The sequence below is a fragment of the Neopsephotus bourkii genome, unplaced genomic scaffold, assembly GCF_033783945.1.
Source record: "Neopsephotus bourkii isolate Nb327-2 ecotype Australia unplaced genomic scaffold, CSIRO-AGI_Nbou_v1 NB_234, whole genome shotgun sequence".
NCBI classification, from domain to species: domain Eukaryota; kingdom Metazoa; phylum Chordata; class Aves; order Psittaciformes; family Psittacidae; genus Neopsephotus; species Neopsephotus bourkii.
The window spans coordinates 15842081-15867261 of NW_026900744.1; the positions used below are offsets into that span (position 1 = coordinate 15842081).

Below are 25181 nucleotides of genomic sequence, written 5' to 3' on the forward strand. Positions count from 1 at the left end.
TCAGAAAGCCCAAAATGCAGCTTCCCCCCTACAAAAGGGACTTGCACCAACCTCTGCAGTACACCAGCACACATGAGGAAAACATGGGGTGGGGACATGTATCATTAAGTTAAAAAGTCCATAAATGGTACAAAGACTTTTCTGGGAGTGGAGACAGGCTTGAAAAACATTCAAATTCAGCATTGTTTCAGAGGACCACCGTTAAGCTCTTCTGAAGGCAGGAGTGAAAGCCACAGCCAAGATGTTGGTGGCTTTGGGTGCCTCTCCCAAAAGCATGGAGTGCCGTAATTCTTTTTGTAATGATTTCTTCTGTATTTCTCAGTTCCATAGAAACCTATTCTGTTACCCACAGGTCAGATTTAAAACTGCACAAAGGATTGAAGAGTTCAAAGAATATCAAAGATGTTTTCTCACAGAGTCACTCACCAACTTTGGTGATTTTCACATTCTTTGGCTTTTTCTGCTTAGTTTGACCAGTGAAAGCAACCCTTAAAGGCTCAGTCTAGCAGAAACAACCATGCTTTGCTCACTAGAAGTGCTTTATCACCCATTCTCCTCTTCTGGTAGGAAAGACATTCCTATGCTGTTCTTCACAAGTGGCACCAGTGAAGGGCAGGCAGCAAAGCCACACTGCAATTGTTCTGAACAATATGGAGGAGCTCCTTGGATGAGGGAAATTGGTTGTGAAGGTAGTCTAAGCAGGTCTGTGGTTGGCAAGTGTCAGTTCTAGGTGGCCAAGCTGTCCGAAAATCAAGCACCTAGCTCTCCAGCAGAGAGAGACTCCTTTCTCCTATGAACAACCCTGCAATGCCAGAGAGAACAGTTCGTGGGCTTTCATCTCCCTCCAGCTGGGGAGACCTGCCAAGGTCCCACTGACTCTTCTGTCTGCTCACCACTGTACCCTTGTAAAAGAATACTCATGCACAGAGATAGATGGGAGGGGGTTGCTGTGGAGTTAACTAACTTGGGATGCTGAGATGAACAGGAGGTGAGCACATGCCCCCCTTAGGGATGGACTCTGTGCTCAAAGTTTCCCTCCTCTTCTGTTGCTGGAGGGCCCCCAGCCCCAGCCTGGGGGAGGGCTGCTCATTATACATCTCCCTGCTGAACTGTTACACATTTTTGCTGTGTTCCTCAGACAGAGGACTTTGCTACCAGCGAGCGGGAGAGAAACTGCCATCTGGGACCGCATGTGCTTTCCAGACAGATGGCTGACTATTCTAGTCATGTTTTATTTCTAGCAATGGTTCATACAGCAACAGCGCTAGTGTGAAAATGGGATGTGACAAGATGTGTATTGCTTACACCTTCTGTAAAGTTCAGATAAAACCAAGTTGTACAGAATGTAAAAATCAATATAATTAGGTAATTAAGAGAAGTGCAAACCCCTGATTTAATGCTGCATTGTGTTCATGTATATTACAGATTGTGTATATATGTGGTATGGAAGATACATATGTATGTTTCCACATTTATGCATGTATACAATGCAAAATAAATGACAAATCATTAATGTCTATGTTTATCCATTAAAATAAACCCAGGTACCTGTTCCAGCAGGCATTCCAGACAGAATTTCTGAAAACCACCCACTGTTTCACCCATTAGACCAAAGCTCCACAGGACAGGAAATTCCCTCCTTTGTATGACACAGTGCAAGGTCCTGGTTTTGCCCACATTCCTTGGACATTATATATGCATTCTGTAATACTTAAAAACTACATCTAGAAATGGTAGTAGTAAGAAGAGCAGCATCACACATGTACAAGCTCTTACTTAATAAGCACTGGTCAGGTGAGGATCATTGCACTGCTTTCTGCAGAGCCAAGGATTCAGCCCTGTTACTCTAAGCAGCATAGGGAAGCACAGCCACAGAAAGACTGACACATTTCAATGTATATAGAAGTGCTATAAGACCCATTTCTAAGTTCTTCTGCAGTTTAGGTTGGAATGAAGGCTTGAACTGAATGTATTAAAGGCCACTGATGACATATCTAGAGCTGTCTAGAAACAGGTTTTCCTTGCACATAGAAGCACCCTGCAGCTCAGCTCAAGAACTCACATCTCCCACACGCAGGCCTTCATACAGATTAAAAAAGAAGGAAAAGGTTGGCAAGGAAAGTATTAAAGACAAGACTACGTGTTCTCTAGCTGCCCAAAGGAGCCAGTGCAGATATCATAAGCTTCTAAAAGAGGCTGCTGCTGGACTCACATATGTCTGAGGCTACTCCTCCCATCACCCTGCTTCTTCAGTCTCAAGAGCAGTGAGGGCTCATCTCATTTTGCATCACGTGAGACCACATTGAACTAGGCAGGAGAGCTAATGGGAAAGGTATTACTTGATCTACACCTCAACACACAGATCCCACCCAAGAAACTCTTGTGCTCGTGGGCTCACAATCATCTCTTAAGGGGCTCGAGAAAAGCAAAGAAATAGCATTGAGGATCTGTTCCTATAATTACATGTTTGTTATAATGGGCTAATGCAGAGCAGTAGTGGTAAGAGACCCAAATGCAGTGAAGCATGCTGAGGTCATCAGTGTACCTGTCCCTGCAAGGTTACCATCAGGCACGTGAGAAACAAAGTATGTAGCTGTCCTAACATTAAACGGCAGGACTGTGGCTCAGTGACCTCCGGTGGCAGCTAACACAGGACACTCGTGCACACAAGGCCCAGGAACCTATGCAGGGACACAAAATGATACTCATGGATAGATTTGGGGATGCAAACCAGAAACATTCAGTTTAGAAGCAAGAGATGAAACTAGTCAAACAATTTGCTATGGGCAGGATCCAAGCCTGGACAGACAGAAAAGTAAGAAAGTGCCACCTCTAAATCACCCATGACCGACTCAGCAAAAGACTTCTTGCACTCTCAGGCCTCAAAGTAGAGTGAAAAGAATGTTGCATAGAAACCAGACCACTTCTGTGGAGTTTTGGCAATAGCTAACTGTGCTTTTGTCACTTTGCAGCTCTCTGGGTGTCACTCAAACTGGAAATCTTCTAGTTCAGTTCCCATTAGGTGTAGATGTGTTTTCACACTTCTGCCTAGCCAGGTACTTTCTGTACCGCTGATGGTTAATTACTTGACAATGAATCACACTGCTCAGCAGGGAGGTGGGGCAAACAGTGTTATCTGAGCAAGTCATGTAGAAAGGTAGCAGGGAAGAAAACACCTCTGCATCAGGCAGGTGGGCACACATACAGGATTCATGAGGAATAAATTCAGAGAGGAATAGCCATAAATCTCCCAGCCTTGCCGCTGGGGCGGTAGTTTCTTTTCCCCCTCCCCACAACAGGGAAATTCTGCTCTTTCCATGGGGGGTGGGAAGTTGCACAGGGCTGCATTGAAATGTAAATTTACTCAAATTATTAAGCACAAGAGAGCAGCTCCTGCCAGCCCTTTGTTCCGCAGTCAGAATGTGTAATCTAGAAGAATAAATATAGTCAGATATCAGCTAAACAAAGAGACTCAGGGCCATGCATATTCAGCGACCCTCTCCCCTAGGACATCCCTTCCCTCTTTATCAGGGAGGCTCTTTCTGCAGTCAACAATTGTAGATCAAAATGCCCTCATTAACCAGGGCTGAGATGAAAACCGATTGCTGTTTCATACTGAGGGTGAAGTCCTTTATTTTTTCTTCAGGAGCAGAGATCTCCCTACCTCCTGCTTTTCTCATCTGCCCCTTTGCCATCCTGTGAAGACAGGGCAGGGGTGCCTCTGAAGCCCACTGGTGCTACTCTCCTGTCAGATAGGTGAGGTAGTTGCAGGACAAAGTCCCAGGGCCCAGTAGCTAGCGTGGCTCCAAGAACTGCCCTACACTTTGCTGCCATGTCCACCTCTGCTCCAGTAAGAGGAGAATACCCCAAGGAGGGGGCGGGCAGGCAGACTACAGGTCTATGCAGGCTGCCCTAAAGAAGGTAGAAACCACCACCTATTTTCTCTGCCGCTTACAGAAAGGATTATGTGTAGTGAGCCTGACAATCAATGGAAACTCCTAGAGATGCTTAGATAAAAAGTCCACCCCAAGCAACCATTGCCTATGTTTCTTCCCACAAGCCACTCATCTCCCACAGCAAGGGAAGCTGAAGTCACCCTCAGTGGTTCAAGTCCAGCTGCCTTTGCAGAGCTGCAAGTTCACACTCTGTGCTGTCATAACTGAGAATGTCTGCTACCTCAGCTCTCTGGTTATATGAGAGCAGATGATCACACTGGCATGAAAGTGGCTGGTAACTGGATGGAAAAGATAGGCCCACCTTCTCAAAGCCGTTCCACCAGCAGTGGAGACCAGCATATCAACCAAGCAGCCAAGGACTGTATCTGCCCCAAGCCACAAGGAGAGGTGGCTGGGCAAGGAGTAAGCATCAGGCAAAGAGAGGTGCTCTCCCCACTCACTGCTGGGGTCATTACCTAAACACAGCTTCTGTGTCTCCAGTGTTGTCAGTCTCACATCTGTCACTACCTGTAAATACACTGCAAAATTTAAAGATGAAGTGGAGAAGGATGGAGGGGAAATCAATTTGGCTGGTTTTGAGTTATATGAATATAATAAACCCTGAGTGTCCTGCTTCTGGATGCAGTTTGCGCTTCCAATAACTCAGCAATATATTCATTAAACAAAGAGAGGTAAAAGCAGCAAGCCATTAAAAATAAAGCATCAGGAGAGGGAAGACCATGCAGGCTGTAAATATCTTTTACTATTTTTCAACCTTCGTTTTCTTATCCCTGCTCATTCACTAATTGACCTCTGGATCCTGCTTCTTAGAGCAGTTTCCATCGCTGCACTTGGTCCTTCAAACACAGCTTGCAACAAAGGATCTCAGGAACTCTCCAAATGCAGAATAAACTCAATTGTAGACCTCCAAATCAGGAGACAGGGTCTATCACACTCATTAGTGCTGTGATGTAACACCCCTTGCACAGGGCCGCAAAACCCACAGAATCAAAGATCAGGTGTTCTAGGTGAAAAATACTTCCAGTTTTAATCTGTTTGTGCACTGTGGACAGATAATCCACACATGCATATGAAATGGCCACCTTCTGGCATTTCAGCTTTATTGCACAAAATCTACCGTAGCTACAGACAGACTCTTCTTTCTCACCCATATGGAGGCATTCTGGCCATAGGGCACTGCTCCCTGTCCTGATCCAGGCAGGACTTAGCTCCAGATGGCAGTCACCAGAGCCTCAACATGCTGATCGGTACTGAGGACCAGCACACATTAGCACTGCGCCATCTGGAAAGAAGGGTGTCCCACTCCATGACAGCCAATGGATTTTATCACTGCTTTCCAAATCCTGAAAAAGTTGAGCCTATTATATTTAGGCCCTCCAAGACTAAAGCTGAGCTCACCAACTTCCTAGTGTGGCTGATGGGAGGATGCCTCTGACCTAGCAGTGCCAGAAGACAGCACCTGGCTGGCTTAGCACCCTGAAAAGTCTTCCTAACAGCCAAGATAGATCTCATGCTGATATGGAGAGAAGCAGTTACTCAGCAGGAGGCTCAGCTCCATCTCTGCAGCATCTAGTTATTCTCTGGAGTTCATCATTCTCTGCATGATCTCATTTCTTCACAAGCTTTAGAAACTTCTCAGAGCACCCGCCAATATGACAACAAAACAGGAAGTTAGGCTTCCTCACATTTTCCACAATTAAGAATATTCTTGCTGAAGGAGGCAGTCTTAAGTTTGATAAACGCATGAGTTTTTTCTGCCCCAAAACAAGTGATAGGATTTCTCTATTGCTTGCCTGCAGGCACTCAGAATGCCACAATCCCTCCTTTCCATGGGATATTAATAAGCAGCCTTCTGAAGTTCTTAATGCCTCTCAAAGCTCACAGCATATGTCAGTTTTGAAGGAAATTGGGTTAAGACCATAAAGGCTATTAGAGGAGTTTTGTTACGTACTGGCTCTGCAAGAGAGAAGCTACAAGACAGGGACAGCCTGATGATGCTACGGAACTTACTGGGCCTTGGAGAGCAAAAAGCAGGACGAGGAGCTCCATATCGTATGCCCCTTTGACAAGTTATCTGCACCCATTCCCTGCTAATGTTGAACAACAGAACAAAGGTCAGACAAGTTCATCTGCTTGTTTTCTCTGAGGAAAAGGTATGTTCATCAGGGAGGGAGGAAAGATGGTGCACCCCTGGAGGTCCTTACCTCATACATAGGTTGATCCCACGGTTGATGAGGTTCATGCAACCTCTTGCTTCAGGCACAGCATAGGACATCAGTCAGTTCAGCTCAGCCCAATCTCAGGAAGGGGGAGAAGAAAAAAAAAAAAAAGAAAAGGAAGAAGTCAGAAACAAAAGCAGAGATGTCCAAAGGTGCCAAGGAACTGCTCTCAGCCAGCCAACACCCACCTCTGTATTGGGCAGGTGATTGACACTATGGCTCTTTGGGATAAACAGTTTAAATAGCCACTTCTGACTACCAACATGCTAGACAGAAGTCCCCTCCATATAGCCTTCTGCTGCAGGGAGCAGACTTGCTACAGCCAGCATCTTTCACTCAGAAAGCCTGTTTTTAACTACATGTCAGTTAAAGTTCAGCCTTCTTCCCCTGTACCACAGCTTTTTTTCTCACTATGATTTTACAGTGGTGCAAGCTTAACTGCGTATGAATCAGAAGAAAAAGAGAGCAGAATCTGGCCTCAGCTAGTTACATTTTGCCCCCTAAATGAAGTCACATTTGATCAGGAATCTCCTTTTCCATCTATTCATTCTGGTGCTAGAAGGATATTTCAGAATGGCACTCTACTTGAGCAGTTTCAGACAAGATATCTTGCGCTGTATTTTCTAGGGTAGGAAAAAAATTAAATGCTTCTTATCCCCAGGTACCCTCTGATCCATACACTAGTATATAAACTCACTCAAGATTTGACACAAAACTATTAGAAAGGGGAAAAAATAATAAAAATCAAGGCTTTTCAGATTGGCTCATCAATGAATATTAATTTCTATTGTCACACAGTTGACTTGTAAATCAACTGGATCATTAACTCAGACCTTTTGTGTAGTAACATTACAGGATGTTGCAAGTTACTTAGACACTGTAGTATTTCATACACTCCCACAGCTTCGAATGCAGAGTTCTGCTCTCAAGCGAAGAGCGGCACAGCTCAAGTCCAAACATAACCAGGCAATGCTCAACCTGACAGCTACGCTGCTGTGACTGTACTGGCTACCTGCACGGCATTTGCCAAAACAACCACACCACACTAATCTTTCTAGCCAAATAGTGCCTTCTGCTGGATAGCTTATTGCCTATGCATACTGGAGTAGCAGGACTAATGAAAGACCCGTTTCTGCCAAGACAAAGGTATCCATAAAGTTTACAGGTCTGGGCAAAAGACTCAAGTTTTAACTAAGGATTTGTGGCTCTGCTGAGAATAGCCTGAAGTTTCAGGGAGTGAACAGATCTATATCGATTCACAACATCAAAAGGCCCAGATCTTGTCTGTTTCATATCTATTAATAATAAGTATTGACTGTAATAAACCAATTGAGAATATACTGCTGGATCTCAGTCTGCTGTGAATACTGAATTACTGGAGTGATGTGAAGCACAGTTTGTTTGCTTCCCAGGCTCTTGCTGCCATAGATGTCCCATCTTTTGAATTCTAGGCATTCCTGACCATTCTCCTGCAGAAAGGCACAAGTGTTCATCATCTCTGAAGGAAGCTCTCATTTGCTTTTTCTCTAGAGAAAAGCAATGAAGTTAAAAGCCAAGGGGTTTTCAAGCAGTAAGGAATGCTAACATAAGATGCTAATTCACCTGTGCAGCTTGCAGGATATTATGACCTATGGGATTTCACGGAGATTCATAAAAGGAACTGAGGATTTTCAGCCAGCTCTCCTTGTCTGGGAATGGACTTGGTGCAGACGTGCTCACGGCCGGTCAGGATCATCTGGGCTCAGTGGTTCAGCCTTGGGGCACAAAGATGCAGCAATATGTCTCCTGCCCAAGGCCTACCCAGAAGAGGATGATACCTGTCTGAAAGAGCATTTAACCTCCAGTACAGCCAAAAGGGGCTCAATGAGCTTCAAAATATCGTTCCCTGCAGTGCTACTACTCAGTCCAAGTTTTCACCAGGACCTACACAACCACCGCTTGTCCATGTGACAACACATGCCTGACATGCTGCTGTTCCAGCAGAGTATCACCGAGATAGACTCACTTTCAGAGTCCATATGCAAGGTTTCTGAGCCTCGCTAAATCTCTTCCTCACGCGCAGTCAGTTCAGTACAATAGTGTGAAGGAGGCAGCCCATACCCCAGAGTCAGAAAATACTGTATGGCCACCTGAACATAAACACTGAGCACTGCTCCTGTATGTGCTCCCCTCCAACAGCTACTCATTTTCAGGATAGCCATATTACCCAAAGGTATGTCTAGTTCTGACCAGTTTCATTCCTCCAGACCTGCAGACAGAAGAGAAATCATACTTCCTACAAATCCATGCTCCTCTCGTCCTTACACCATCACTGTCACACTGCCTTGGCTGCTACTCTGCTGCTCATCACTGTGTATGTTTCTCTTTTTACAGACAGCCACCATGGCTAAAAGAAGAAATGTCTGCTATAAACAAGGCTATGCCACGGATCAGGAATGAATGGAAGAGCTGCAGATTAGGAGAGGTATTTACAGCATATACTGGTAGGTGTATGGGGCAAGAGTTGAACTGCAGAGAAATAGAGCTCAGCCACACTATCCTACTTTCTCCTCTAGCTGTATCTATTCAGTCCCTTATACTCAGAAGTCTAGTGCTGTGCTTTGCTTTTGAGAGCACAATCTTTTTGTAAGGAAAAAGAAGCCTAAGCTATTACAGAGCAGGTTAAGCACTGGGCAAAATAAAGAAAAGGTGGTTGTGGAGGAGCAAGGGTGTCTCCATTTCCAGTTCAACAGCGACCTCTGGTCTCAGCAGACTGAAACGCAAAAGTCTCTTACTAGCTTAGTTTAGGGACCTTAAGATAGATCATTTTGGTCTGTTTTATCTGTGGGGAGTAAGGACACATCTTTCACATGTGGGCAACCACCATGACCTTCAAATCCCATCAGATGAAGCCGAGGGCTTTACAGACCCAGCAGTTGTTAAAGCATCCTAGGATTTACCTTCTCCTGCTTGGCTGATATTTAACCAGATGCCAAGAAAGACAAGGACACCTGGTTTCTAAATGTATTGTTTTCAGCACACCCAAGAGGGAATATAGATATATGTGCATTATCACACACACGAGACTTGCATGGAAACTCTTAAAGAGAGCTATGTAACCAAGACAAACAAAAAGAAGGGCTCAGCTACTAAACATACCAACTGCTCCTTAAAATCTGGCAGAAGTAGCAAGTGTGGTAGGATAGCTGCAATACCATAATGCAACACTCTGACACCACATACACCAAGCCAGCTTGAACTGTCCAGCCAACAGAATCATTTGCAATATATCAAGCCTAAAAAGTCTGTTTCAGCTCTTCAATATAGGGCATCCTTAACACTCTCTGTACCCCTCTCCAGTGCTAGTCTCAATTCACATTGCCACAGCAGAAGTTATGGGATGTCTAGGACTTTTCTGATAGTCCACAAAACATCAAGCCAGATCACAACTCTGCTACTAGAATTCCTTACTCTCACAGCAGCTGAGAGATAAGAATCCCACAGGCAATTCCACCTATACCATCACCAGGGGTCTAGCACCAAGGTCCTCTGCTGGGCTGTAGAAACCAGTGACAGTTCTCACCCTAGCAAACTCCCTGAAAGACACATGGTCCTTAGGAACCTAGCATGCTACAGAATACCTTCCCTCTATGTCCTGCATGGAAATGTTCCACAAGAACTGGGATTCAAGAACAATGTGCTTCCTTGGCTCATAAGTGAGGATCAACAGGCCAAATGTTTTTCTCTTGCTGGCAACTGAAAGATGCATGTGCCCATGGTAGTGCTTCCCTGGTACCAGCTGTGCCTCTCCACCCCAGCATACCCACACACAGCAGTAGAGCCACTCTCCAGCTGCTTCTGCCACTTTGAACACTATGGTGCCCAGTGCCCTGCTCCAGAAAGCCCCAAGCGTTTGAAGATCTGGTTTGGGCTAAACTAAAACTAAGTGAGAATTTCGCACCTCCAAGCTCCAGAGATGTCTTAGAGCTCCAAAAACGATGTTAATAATAAGCTAAATATCCCAATAACTAGATCAATCAGCTTCTAGGACTTCATGTAACCTCTACATGGGAAGGCTCCGCTCGTTCTCCATGCACACTCACGGAGCTGTACCGTTAAGCCATTATGACAATTCTTACAACAAGCAGCAAAGGAAATGAAGGTCAGTATAAAATATTATTTCAGCTGTGGATTTAAGAAAACAAAAAAGTCTAACTGAAATTACCTGGTTTTGAGTAAGACAGAAGATCTGTTAAGCAACTTTAAAATTGCAGCAGCCAAGAGCGTCCAAAGCTCAGACACAAATTGTTCAGAGAATAGAGAACAGGTCTCTGCAGCTCCTGAGCTTCATCTGTACTCTCCCCACACATAATTTAAAATTAAAAAAAAATAATAAAAAAAGGCATTTACAAACATTGCCTTACCAATATAAAACATCAGGTTGCGTGGAGTTTCTAGGAAATAGTCATATCAAATTTAACAACTATGGTGCAGAAAGTTTGCCTTATACTTTTACAAGTTTGTATGGCTTAATTACTGCTCTACTTATACTCACAATATTATATCAGTTGTGTTCACAGGACTATACCTGCATCAACACATACAGAGCTCCAGACAAACACAGGGCCCAGAGAGCAAACAAGGGCAGAGATCTGCAAACTATGAAGTTGCAGTTCGGTGAAATTTACTTATATAAACATATGCAGAAGTCTGTGCGCATGTTGCTATCTGAAGATCTTACATAAGCCAAGTCCTTAAAGGTAGAGACATCAGTAAAAATGAAGATATCAACCCTTCTTTCCTGTTTTAAGAGATGGTTTGTCTGTTACTACTAGATAGAACATTTCTAACACCAGACCATATAAACAGCATCACCAAGTACCTCTGTGCTCAGCAAAAATGTCTCAACTATCATCAGCCCATCAAGCCATTACTTCTGCTTGCCTGTTCCCAAACGCTGGTGATGTGACCCTGTTGGGTGCCTGTCCTCTGAGGCAATGGACAGCCAAGTGCTAACAGCCCAGACTTGGACTCCAACCAAGGACCTAGAAGCCAAAGACTCAGTATCACTTCAGTCTTTCAGAAATCCACAGCCAAGGTAACATATTCTGCTTCAATAAAACCAAAAGCTTCCTGAGGTAGTCATACCCTTGTCTCAACAGCCTTCACAATCTGTAATGGGTACAAGTTTAGGCACATTAGCATCCATTCAATTTTCAGCACTTAGACTTCATAACTCTCCTCATTTTGTCACTCTTAATATTTATAAGACATCTAGCAAATGATTGATTTTCCTTCAGACCCCTTGTCATTCACAGTTGCTTATCTCTTGCATGTAGGGGGCAATCAACAGATTTATAGCAGCCCATAAAAGTTGTTACCAAAAGTACAGTTTCTTTTTGTGTGCGATAATTTCTAATAACTCTTATGCATGATAGCAATTACTGACAAAAGTCAGCCTCTGTTAATAGAGTTTATCTCAGTTCATCATATATCCTTTGTCAGTGGAAGCATTTTGACAAGCCTGGGGTTAATTAAAACCAAGAAGACAATAAAATACACCTAATCAAACATTACAGGTACAGAAATCAATTAGCAGATTTATGGCACTTTGGAGCCCTCTATAACATGTAGAATTCAAAGAAACTGTCAGTTCCATCCCCCCAAGACAGTGTAATTGAATTTCTAATTGAAACTATTTTTCAATAGGTAACACAATCCACAAAGTTTGATTTGCATTAAAGTAGCATCTGCAGAGGACAGAGAAATCTAAAAATAATAATAAAGAATTCCCTTGCTGGTCACATTGTTAGGGGCAATAATCATTATTATTATTTGCATATTTAAAATTTTGCAAAACCCCTTTAGAATCAGTGGAGTGACCAATTCTTTGCTGATACAACTCTAAACACTGAGATTCCTGTGGAAAGAGTTCATCTGGATCAAAATGTGGGGAAATCAAGAAGAAAATTCAGAATGAGCAGAACTAAGAAATAAAGTGGGCAGAAAACTGGCTGGGACTGATCAGTAGAATAAATTCCAACTCATGGTCCATTACCAGTAACATCCCTAAGGGATGGATGCTGGGATCAATGCTGTTTAATGGCGTTATTAGCAACCTCTATGATGGGACAAAGCTGTCTCAGCAGGGAGTGGACAACACCAGAACAGTGGGGGCAAGTCCATATGCTGGAGGATGGGACTGCTTTTCAGAGAGTCCAGTGAGGCTGACATTTGGAGGCAAATACCTCTACTAAGCTGTTTTATTTTTTGTCTTTCAGTACAAAGCTTCACACAAGCAATGCAGCCATTGCCAATTTGGACACAGTAGCCATACAGATCTTCATAGAGACCTCAAGATGATCACCCAGCTCCAAACTACATCTTTAAGACTACAAGAATAACAGGACAGGCTACAGGATAAACCCCTTGATCTTATTGTTACACTGTTTCTCTCTGAAATGCAATAAGACAGACCACATACATACACAGTTATATAGTCTAATTACATACAGTACTGTTCAGTATATATTACCTATATTTTACATTGCTTCATCTGTTCTGCTGCTCACAAGATATAGCTAGGAGGTATCTCTCAGTAATTTACTGTGAGATGTGAAGGACTAATAATGAAAAGTCAGAAAAAATGAGGATGCAAGGCCAACATAAAGCTTTGCTGTACTAGTCTCTTTCAGCATAGCAAGCCAGATTATTTTAACTTCCAATTTTAGCACTCAGATACCTGGAATCCAATATAAACAAATGTTACTTAAAATGAAATATTAAATATTCATTTAATATTTATTAAAATATTTATTAAAATATTCATGAATTTTTAATGTTATACGCCAAAAAAAAAGGAAGACAATTACTTTTATTCACATACCATTCCCACTCTGATGCTAGCAAGTCCAAAGTCTTTCTGTCTGGGACCTGCTTCACAAGAACCTGGGCAGAAATAAAATTAGAAGATATTAGACTTAAAAAAAAACCTGGGCAAACATAACAGCAAAGAATAAAGAACAAAGTAAGAGAAAAATTGGGCCTTCTAGTGATTTTTCTCCTATTCTAAAGAGAATGTGGACAAACAGACAAGGTCCTCAAATTCCACCCAGTTTTCCCGAGCACATAATCCCAACCACACACCTCTCACTGAACCACACACCTGTCTTATACCAGGTTAACCCCCTGTTTATTTTACTAATATCTCAGCAGTATCTCATCTGGAAGAACAGCGCATGCAGACAGTAGTTTCACAAAGCACTAAATGTTATCTGAGAGAAAAGGCATTCTCCTGTCAGCCAGGCACAGGGGTAAGGATCTCAAAGCAAGAACAGCCACCTGTAATAGTGATCTGCTTTACAGAAGGAGAAATCCTATGTATTAACAAAGGCAGGGTTTTTTCTGGATACCACTCACCGCAAAATTAAATCCTGGCACATTTGGGAAATGGTCCATGGAGAGGTGATTAATTCTATTAGAGGATCTGGAGGGAACTCAGTCTTATTTTCTTTGTTGAGGAACAGAAAAGGAGTCAAAAATTCAGATGGTAACGGTTTCTTCTGGAGCTTATCCTTGAAACTATCACTTTCATTGACTTAGTTATCACCATGTGGCTGCACCTGTAAGAAGTGCACTTTAAATTCTGCATTTCCTAACATTGAAGGCTTTGCTTTGGCTCTCCACCCATAGTGGCTTCATGGAGATCTCATACCTGGGACTGGACATTTCCTGATACCGCAGCATTCACCTCCTTTCTTTCCATACGATGAAACAAAGGACTGTTCTGTTTTTGCAACTTACACTGGCCCTCATTAAAAGCCTTCTGGTGGTCCAAAGTATGCCCTTTGTAAGGGAATCAGAGATGCCATTGAAGCATCATCTTGTTATCAGATGTAGGAAAGGAGCTGTTAAGGAGCTGTTTTCTGATTTGGTTGGGTTTTCATGTTTGTGGCTGCTTTATTTGTGTTGGTTTTGGTTTTAATTTCCCTTCTTCATCTTTCATTCCCTTCGACTACGAGCATATTTTTCTGGTTACTCTGTTCTTTTTATGTTTACTTGCACTGCTTAATCCAAAAAGAATGGAAGATTTCTGGCACTGAGAAGTGAAACCTTTCCCTTAGTCATCACTAGAGGCAGCTTTCAGCACCAGCACCACTGGAATTCTCTGGCAAAGTAGAATGAAATACTTAGTGGTGAACAGGAGTTCAGTGAAGATAAGGAAGAAGAATGAAAGCATCTACGCACATAGACTGTAGGAACACAGGGCAACCACAGAGTAGGAGAAAGCTGTTAAGTACAAAAGCAGGTGACGGTGGGGTACCAAAGGACACATCCAGTGGGCTCAAGGTTTATTTTCTGGCAGGCTGATAGGTAGGCATTGAAGTTTATCATTACGGTTTTCCTGGTATTGGGTTAATTCCCCCTTGCTGTAAGTGAAGTTTGTTTTTCTCCCTCTGTAAGACTTGTCATTACTTATCCCACAGGCCATGATTTCCCAGTTCTTTTCCATTTTGAGCTTTTGAAATGCACCATGAAAAGCTAGCATGCATCCAGCTTACTAGAGTTCACCCAGTAACACGGAGTTGTATCTCTCCTCCAAGCCCACACTTTACACATCACTTCTATTAATACTTACAAGAATGAGATTTCCTTTTAAAGGACCATCACTAACTCACTTACCTATGTGTCACTATGAACCCAAATCCTGTAGTACTGCTTGCCTAAGCAGTTGTTTCTCTTTTTTTTTAAATCAGATGTATCCTCCCTAAAGGTAATGTTTGTCATTAATCTCATTTTGATTTCTAACCATTCCTTCAGCATAGATCATTTTAAACTCAAAGGCTGCTCTACAGACTGCTTGTAAACTTGCCCCAAATGGCAGCATCCTTCTCAGGCACTGTATGACTATATCCTTTCCTGTATGAGCCAAGGTATTCATGGGGCAGAACTGTACCAGCCAGTGCAGAGTTTGCAGGACTAGGGAAGAGGGGAAAAAAAATAAAATCACTCTTTGACATAAGCCAAGGGCGACTGTTCTTTGAGAAAGGTTCTTCCAATAAGTGTGATCCCACTTTCTAAGCAAATTCCATTTGTGCTGTTTCTAGGGGAGTATCCTCAAGAACAACACAAACTGCAGTCAACAGGCCTTGCACTAGCTACCCCACCACTCCCCACCCAACAGCTACCCAGTCCAGGAGGAAGGTTCCCTTTGGATGATACACACACAAAAGAAAAAGGCTCAGAGTGGCTTTTTTGTTCCATCAAAATCATCATAGCTTGACCCTTCCTATCTGACAGTTCAAAAGCCTTCAGAATACCAAAGGCATAAACCTTTCCACGCACAAAGCACTGTATAACAACCAGGACAAAACACTGCTTTTTCTTTCTTTCTTTTCTTTTTTAATTCCAAAACCATCTGATAGCAGCACAAGAGTGCCAACGCAGCAAACACTGACCAGCTGACACATCTCTACTGATACTGGGCAGGACAGCTCAGACAGAGTGAACACGTGCTCCGCAATATGTTCACTGCTGTTTTAAAACAGGAGATTACACCAGTGCCCCATTCAGAAGATGTCAGACTGCGTTGGCACATGGTCACAATGTGTTGTTACATGGTAATTTTTCCCTCAGCCCAAATATCACCAGCTAATGTTCTGGCCAGCCACTGCAAGGTAATCCCAGGCAGAAAGAAAACCCCAAATTACACAGTATGTTAGAGACTGGAAGATTGAAATTCTTTCCCTATTAAGTCTGTGTACAACATAAAAGATTTTTATATGTTTTTCCCTTGCACTTCAGCTTTTTGCCTGGCTGCAAGAAGCCAAGGGTTTAAGAAGAATACATTAACTGTAAATTCACCTCTCTCCTCAATATTGATATATTCTCCTTCAGAAGTTTGCATCCTTTGACATCTTTGCAGTCCTTCCATGTTCCTGCTGCTGTTTCTCAGTAATAGATAAGAAAACTTCAAAACCTTGCTCTGCACTGGCAATAATGAGATTCAAAAGAAAAGATTTTTTTCCCAATCTTTCTACATAAAAAGGCCTGAATCAGAACCCAGCAGTGCACAAATATTACTCATGTCAATGACACTAAGAAAAGGGGAGCTGTGAATAAAAAAATGTTAAAAATTAACACAAGGAGCATTGTTTGCATATCAGAAAAATTAATCTACATAGAGAACTGTAAGAGCCTGCAATTCAGAAAGCAAAGAATTAGGACAGCCCAGCTGAGAATAATTTTCTAGCCAGTTAATTTAATTGCATAAATCATTCCTTTGTTAGCAATAAAGAGATATAATTAAAATGAGATTGCTTCTCATTTCTATTCTCTGGAAACTAAAGGAATTGATTTTGGGGAAAGCATTCTTCCAAATACCAGATCGGCAAATTACATTTACCTTTTTAGAAAGGCTAAATTATTTTGCGCTAATATCATGGAGGGTTTAATTAATTATAGATCTGCCATATGATCTTAAAGAAATAATTTACTCAGTGCCCACAGAACAGAAGTTTGTAAGTGTGTGTATCCCTCTGATAGATGGTGTGCAGATTTTTACAAACAGGTCCAAAGTTGAACAGGTGGCTGTCAGGAGAAATATGAGAAAATATAATAAATGTGTAAAGATGGGGGATGGTTTGCTAAGGGATATTAAAGGACTGCTTCCTATTTATTGGCACATACCTGGATTACTGCTCTTTGAACCCCTCCAAGTTGGTTTTCTTCTAAATATTGCAGTGATGCTTGTTTTCTATCCACAAATCTTCAGGGCTCAATAGCATTAACAGGTTAATAACAAAACAACAGTCAGAGCCAAAAAAACCCCAAACAAACTACAAACAAACAAAAAAAAACAAACATCCAAAACCAAACCAAAACCAGTGAAGCCCACCTATTAAAACAGAATATTGCTTCTGCTGAATATTGCAGAAATTGGCCATAGTCAGGCCTTTAACAAGGCTATAACATAATGCATCTAAATACAGAAACCCTATGTCATACTGTACATCATACCCTATAGGCACTGGTCTTTCCTCAAAGTCACAAAGACTCACAGAACCAGGGAGATCACATCAGGCTATTGAACCTCCTATGCTGTGCTGATGGCCAGAGAGGCAACAGGTCTCTAACAGAAGAGACTGAAAATAGCCTACATTACCTGCATAGCAGACACTACAGACCACAGAACTTCACCCAAAGTCCTAAGACCTGCAGGGGAGAAAACAAACAAAACAAAAAACCCACAACATGTGACAAAGCACCACCAACAAACCAGCTTTCACCAACAGAAATGCAGAACAGTGTTTCTATAAACAGATAAAAGTCTCTCCAAATCATTATATGCCCTCAGCTTGTATACCATGCCAGAAAGGGGTAAAACAACAGCCACTTGCAAGGTAGTTTTCAAGTTTCGTTACTTCGAAGATTAAGAACTTTTCCACCCTAAATGCAGTTATAAAGGTATATACTTAATATACATGGCATCATTTGGGATCACAGAATCCCAAGGGTTGGAAGAGACCTCAGAAGATCATCTAGTCCAACCCCCCTGCAAGAGCAGGGTAACCTAGAGTACATCACACAGGAACTTGTCCAGGCGGGCCTTGAATATCTCCAACGTAGGAGACTCCACAACCCCCCTGGGCAACCTGTTCCAGTGCTCTGTCACTCTCACAGTAAAGAAGTTTCTCCTGATGGAACCTCCTATGCTCCAGTTTACACCCATTGCCCCTTGTCCTATCACTGGACATCACTGAAAAAAAGCCTAGCTCCATCATCCTGACACTCACCCGTTACACATTTGTAAATACTTATGAGGTCACCCCTCAGTCTCCTCCAAGCTAAAGAGACCCAGCTCCTTCAGCCTCTCCTCATAAGGGAGATGTTCCACTCCCTTAATCATATTTGTGGCTCTGCGCTGGACTCTTTCAAGCAGTTCCCTGTCCTTCTTGGACTGAGGGGCCTAGAACTGGACACAATACTCCAGATGCGGCCTCACCAAGGACCTACAAACCACACCCTTTCTAATACACCCTAGGATGCCATTGGCCTTCTTGGCCACAAGGGCACATTGCTGGCTCATGGTCATCCTCTTATCCACCAGGACCCCCAGGTCCCTTTCCCCTTCACTACTTTCCAGCAGGTCAGTCCCCAACCTGTACTGGTACATGGGGTTGTTCTTCCCCAGATGCAAGACTCTACACTTGCCCTTGTTGAATTTCATCAAGTTTCTCCCCACCCTATCTCTCTCCCCACCCTAACTCTCCAACCTATCCAGGTCTCACTGAATGGCAACACAGCCTTCTGGTGTGTCAGCCACTCCTCCCAGTTTAGTGTCATCAGTGAACTTGCTGAGGGTACACTCAGTTCCCTCATCCAGGTCGTTGATGAAAATATTAAACAGCACTGGTCCCAGCACTGACCCCTGAGTTACTCCACGAGTCACAGACCTCCAGCTAGATTCTGCCCCACTGAACACAACTCTCTGCCTTCTTCCTTTCAACCTGTTCTTGATCCACCTCACTACCTGATCATGAAGCCCACACTTCCTTAGCTTATCTGTGAGAATGCTGTGGGAGACAGTATCAAACGCCTTATTGAAATCAAGAAAAAACACATCTACTGCTCTACCATCATCCATCCACCTAGTTACTTCCTCATAGAAGGTTATAAGGTTGGTCAAACATGACTTCCCCTTGGTAAAACCGTGTTGGCTGCTCTTAATAACCCCCTCATCCTCGATATGCCTAGAAATTGAGTCAAGAATAAGTTGTTCCATCACCTTTCCAGGGATGGAGGTAAGGCTGACCGGTCTATAATTACTCGGGTCATCCTTCTTGCCCTTCTTATAGACTGGTGTGACATTTGCCATCCTCCAATCCTCAGGCACCTCTCCCGTTTCCCACGACTTACCAATGATGGAGAGTGGCCCAGCAATGACCTCCGCCAGCTCCCTCAGCACCCGTGGGTGCATTCCATCCGGACCCATCGATTTATAGATGTCCAGATTGCTTAACTGATCCCTAACCCAATCCTCATCTACCAAAGCAAACTCCTCCTTTATCCTGACTCCTTTGGGGGCTACAGGAATCTGGGTCCCCCGGGGAGAGTCTGCAGGAGTAAAGACAGAGGCAAAGAAGGCATTCAGCACCTCTGCCTTCTTTAAATCCTCTGTCCACAGGGCACCCACCTCGTTCAGCAGTGGGCCTATACTGCCTCTTGTGTTAGTTTTATCCGCTGTGTATTTGAAGAAGCCCTTTCTATTGTCCTTAACCTGACTTGCAAGATTAAGTTCCAAAGAGGCCTTAGCTGTCCTAATTGCCTCCCTACATCCTCTAACAACTGTCCTATATTCCTCCCAAGTGGCCAGCCCCTCCTTCCATAACCCATAGATTCTCTTTTTCCGCATGAGTTTGCCCAGCAGTTCCTTGTTTAACCATGCTGGTCTCCTGGCTCCCCTACTTGACTTCCTACCCATTGGGACACTCTGATTCTGAGCTTGGAAGAAGTGGTCCTTGAATGCTGATCAACTGTCTTGAGCCCCTTTACTACCTAGTACCCTTTCCCACGAGACTTCCCTTAGCAATTGATTGAAGAGGCCAAAGTTGGCCCTTCGAAAATCCAGAACTGTGGCCTTGCTAGGTATTCTATTCCTCCCACACAGGATCCTAAACTCCACCATCTCATGGTCACTGCAGCCAAGGCTGCCACTGACCATCACCACTTCAACCAGATCCTCCTTGTTGGTGAGTACTAGATCCAGCAGCGCTCCTCTCCTAGTTGGTTTGTCTACCATTTGCATTAAGAAGTTATGATCAATGCACTGGAGGAACCTCCTAGACTGTAAATGATTGCTGTGCAAGTCTTCCAGCAAATATGGGGGTAGTTAAAATACTTGCCTTCTCTTGCCACCCTCTCCTTGCAACTCTTTACCATGCAGAAGACCTCAGATACAGTGTGGGGGGGGGGGGAATTCTTCACCTTCCACTAGCACCACCATCCCACCTCCCACCGCAGACATCTCTCCCCTCCAACAGCCCCTGTTGGAAAGCTTGTTCTGTCATGCCTGCCATTGGCTATGTCAGAAGTAAGAAGGGGAATGGAGCAAAGGGTGTTGCTACTGTGAGCATTAGGCAGAGAACAGAATCTGTTTCCTCTGTTTTACAGGGATGGAGAACTTCACATATACTCAGGGCTTCTCTCTACAACTGAGGAAGAACAGACACTTCCTTTCCACATGTTTGAGACCATTAGTAATTCCATGGATTTTTGTCATGCTGCCCGCTCTCTCAGTTGTCCTTTTTATCAGGTAAAAACTGCCAGCCTTCCACCTTCCTCCACAAGAACCCTCTCATGCTATCAACAATTTCTGCTCCCCAGATCTGAGACTCAACAGACTGTTGAGTACACATTTAAGTGAGGCTACTTTGATGAACTCTCCGCATAGTCTGTATATCTCCAACAAGTACTTAGCCGTGTCATTTCCAATAAGAAAGACACATCCTTATGCAATAAACACTGAAAGCCATGGAACACCTTGGCAACGTACCTGTCTGGCAACTCTGCCCTCAGTCTCAGCATAACACATCCTCTCTGGGATCTGTGGGAAACAGAAGATCAGCACAGACAGGAAGTCATTCCTACACACAGCCCATCATAAACACACTGCCTCTGCCTCATAAGCTTTGCCTTTTCTGTGCTTTAGAAAAGGGAGAACAGAAGAGGTATAGCCTTGTCCCAGGAATTCCATTCCCCATGCAGACCACCACTGCATATTGACAGTATACCCATCACTAAAAAGGATGCAGGTAAGCTGAGAAAGGGCTCTGCATGCAAGAGTTAAATAGCGAATAGATTAGATCTTATCATTTGAGATTTCCAGGAAAAGTATTATGTTGCTATGGAAACCTCAACATAACCTGGGTTTTCCCTCCTTTTGTTTGTTCATTTTCTACAAGCACTGGCCTCTCCCACTCTGTGTAGCTGGGCTTGCAAAAATGACTTTTTTTCCATGATGTCCACTTCTCTTGGCAAGCATGTTTTTCTGTACATCGCCTTGCACAATATCACTGTCACAACCTCTTGACCACTCTCACCTCTTCTTTTGCAATAAGTACTGTATAATCTGCCACGGATTTGGAAGCTCAGCTCCTGAACACTTCACTCTCTTTCTGCTTGGTGAAAAGAGAGAAAAGCCTCATGGCAATAAACTGAGCTTTTTTGGACTTCATTCAAGGGAAAAAAACCCCATACCTACAACCTCCCTTCTCACAGAGTCAGCAACATGCACCTCTAGCAACTGTGGTTTAGTACAGTGTAAGTTTAGTACAGTGTTAAGGACCTGTCTCACTCTAGGCATTGTAGGTGTTTACTCCCGAAGAGCAACAGCTCTACCCACAAGTTTTCCATGTAGCAAATGAGACCAAACCCAAGAAGCAACCCAAAACCCCTAGAAATTGACTTTATATTTGCAATAGTCACCCAGCCACATCAAAGCAAAGAACATAGCAAGAAACAAAGCAAGAATCATGTAGATTCTTCTGTGTTAGGTAGCCCAGGCCTCATCACGTACAACTTGAGGATGCCAGTTGAAAATCAAACAATACTACTACAAACTGGCAAAGAATTGTGTACAGGAAGGGGTACTGGAAAGGTAATTTCAGCTTACCTGTCACATTGTCTCTTTTAGATTGGCAGCACTATAGAGGCAAAGACTACCAGGGCTGTTACACAATGCATAGGACTGCAAGAGTCAAACCTGATTCTGGCCCATTACCATTACAGAAATGAAAGTGACACAAGGTGATAAAAACCAAGAGGAACAAACCTGACACAATTCCCAGCAAGTCATGCACAAATCCTGGTCTCTACCTTGCAAGACATAGTGCAGTTTTTCAGAACTGCTACTGGGTTTGTCACTCTGGAGTGACCCTACTGTTATTGAGCAATAGGCTGTAGAACAGCAAGAGAGCACCCAAACTTTTGGGTTGAAGACGTAGAAGTGTGTTGCAGTAGTGCTGATACATGCCTACTATTTGTTTTCTTGTATCCCCTGGTATCAAGAAAGTCCACCATTAACAATATTCTGCAAGCATTTTCATGGAAACATTAGCACTTTAAGTACCACAAATTAAGAGGGTCCATTGAATGCCACAAAAAAGAGATTAGCTAAGCATGAAATAGTATAGTTTCACCATGTCACTTGTAGTTATCTCCATTTTAAGAGGTCTCAAGAAACTGTTCCCTTTTTAGCATTGGGAAAAGGAAGCATTTTTCAGGCAACAAGAACGTGGATATTCTGCAAAAGTTTTCCTTGCTTTTATTTCTGGGCATCTCTGGCCATTCATTTTACTCTTATAACAATAAGAAGGATTAGCCTTAATGAGTTTCATGGAAACATCAAGAGAATCTTTCCAAAAGGAAAATGTCCCTCTCGATAGAAGACTTTGATGCACAGAAGCATTTATCTGCCAGATTCCTTCTGTTCTGCACCTCACAACCTCGTAATTTACACACACACATCACCTTAACATCAAAACACAGCTCCACGTGTACATGCCTTTCACACTTGTGCTTTGCCTCACCTAGAGTAATCACCTCCACAAACCACACGAAAGTGACTACCAAGTGCGGGCTTTATTATCTCCTTTCTCTGGACTAGCTCTTACTTCAGTAGCATAAATGGTTGCATCCTTAGATGGGAACATCTGTCAGTAAGCTCTGGAGACTCACCACCAGTTAAGGTGGCTTCAGTGCCTAAGCAAGCTTTTTTAAAGGTAAAAAAGGGCACTTCAAAACTGAGTCCCACTCTGTATAATGTAACATGATTTCATGGGTACTAGCAACCTCAAAACACTCTTCATATCCTTCAGTTGGAAGACGACACCAAGAAGGACACAGAAGGCTTTGCAGTTGTTTGGATAGTCTTCCCTCAAAATTGATCAGCAGTTGTCCAAAACCTTTATATTAAAAAAAAAAAAATACTAAAAAAAAAAAAAAAAAAAAACACCAAAAAAACACCTTTTCGTTTACCTGGTCCTGGCTAGTACTAGAATATATGAATGTCAAGCTTCAAAGTTGTTATTCTGGGGCTGCAGATTCAGCCAGTTTCCTATGGCTTCCTCAGCAAAGCCGCGACGGAAAGAAAACGTACGTTCACCATCACTACCTGTGCAAACAGCCCCACCAAGTGGCCAAACACAGCTAGATCTTCTCTTCCACATAACTGCAACCAAAGCAGAAACGTCTCACGAAGCTCTGTTAAAAAATACAGAATTTACTCATCTAACCCTACTCATTATGCCAAAGCCTAAAAGAAAGAGGGCTTCTGAGACAGTTTTGAAGATCTTCTTTCCAGCAAGACTGTGGACTAAAGGCAAAACAAGGAAATGGAAAAGAGGCTTCTTTCCTTCACAAGGAAGGAAGCAGCAAGGCATACAAGCAGGGAAAGACGTGTCACAAAAATCTCTTACAGTTTTTGCTCATGTTCACATACTGTGCTAAGCCATAATCTAAGTTGCCCACCCATTTCTCATCTTACACACTACTATCTTTTCTACTTGCAAAAATAACAAAGTTGGTTTAAATTCTTAAAAATACTGGAACAAAGCCCTGGCCTCCCTCTTGGGACAACTTATTCCTGTGGGCAGGTGACACCTACCTTCCTTTCAGTAGTTTTTGGCATAGAGTCTGCGCAAATACTCAAAGTCACAAACAATTGGAAGTTCAAGCTGTGCTGTCTATACATATATTCTGGATGTTCATGTCTTAGCTTGTAAGTGGAGGTACTTTCATCTCAGTGTCAATGTACATTCTCTCAGCAGTACAGCAGCTGCACAACCCTTCTGATAAACTCCATGCCCCTCCTCTACTCCACCCACTTCCCCTGCATCCATATTTTTTTACAATTCTAAGCTAAAACTGTTTACCCTAAAAAAAATGGAGTTTTGGGGATAGGCTATGGACAACCTGATGGACAAACCCCATCTTCTACTTCCTACTCCTGGAAAGGGACCTTCTGAGTGATACCCTGTATTCACACTGAACTTTTGGGTGATCTAAGCTACTGGCTGATCTATGCAGGTTCCCTAAAGAAAAGTTCTAGTAAGACCCAGACCTTGATAAATCAGAGCATAAAGAAAGTGCCTGGGCTCTGCTCTAAATTAACCTGAATTGGCATCAGAGTTACTGGGTTACTCTAGCATAGAAGCAGAGGTGTAAAGCCAAGTTTACAGGGTATTTATACAAAGATGGTGTAGGCATTAAATCTCTCACACAGGCTAGCATGCTGCTATCACAGCTACATCCTGCCCTGGTTTCCCAAAGATCACCAGAGGCAATACACATACGGCCTTCTACCCATGGAAGACACATATGGCCCAACAAAAGAGTTATAAACAAGACATATCCTAAACAACCCTGTCTTAGAGTAAAATATCTAACAATTATTAGCATCGGAGGGAAAGTGGTACTGCTTAAAAAGACATTCTGGATCATTATATAGCTACAATAATATTTTTGCTCTACAGAAGAAATAAGTAGCATATTGTCTACGTATGACTGTAACAGAACTAATTCTTCTGAAAAGGCCTGGCATCTTCAGGCTGACCCTGAGACAAGCATTTATAACTGGATCTACATGACAACTAAACAAAGAAAAGGTCTTGCTGGTACTAGCTACAGAAATTCAGAACCAGGACTTCCTGTATGCACTAGATGTTTAGAATACAGATACAGAAGAAAGCCACATGATTACACATGAATCACTGAATGTGGTGTGTTACTGATGCTGCATCACATCATCCAAATACTCTGATTGTTAATCTCCCCAAGAACAGACACTAGGACTACAGCAAGATGAAAGGTCAAAAGTGGAAGTACAGCCAGTGGTAAGGTTGATATCAGCCAGTGAAGGCTGATACAGAGGTTTGCCAGACTGAGTGAATAACCAAGATCAACTCATGAAACCACTGCAAAGATTCCTGCTTCCCTCGGAGCTTTTAGCTAGGGAAAAAAAAATAAA

General features: G+C 43.0%; 1 long non-coding RNA gene across 1 annotated transcript; it reads right to left on the reverse strand.

The window, feature by feature from the left end:
- Nucleotides 1-5660: 5660 nt before the first annotated feature.
- LOC133207666 (uncharacterized) lies at nucleotides 5661-23307 on the reverse strand. Its single transcript, XR_009724117.1, has 3 exons — nucleotides 23192-23307; nucleotides 7517-7701; nucleotides 5661-6254 (listed from the first exon to the last, which is right to left on the reverse strand). It is a non-coding gene; the product is annotated as an uncharacterized LOC133207666 (long non-coding RNA).
- Nucleotides 23308-25181: the final 1874 nt, after the last annotated feature.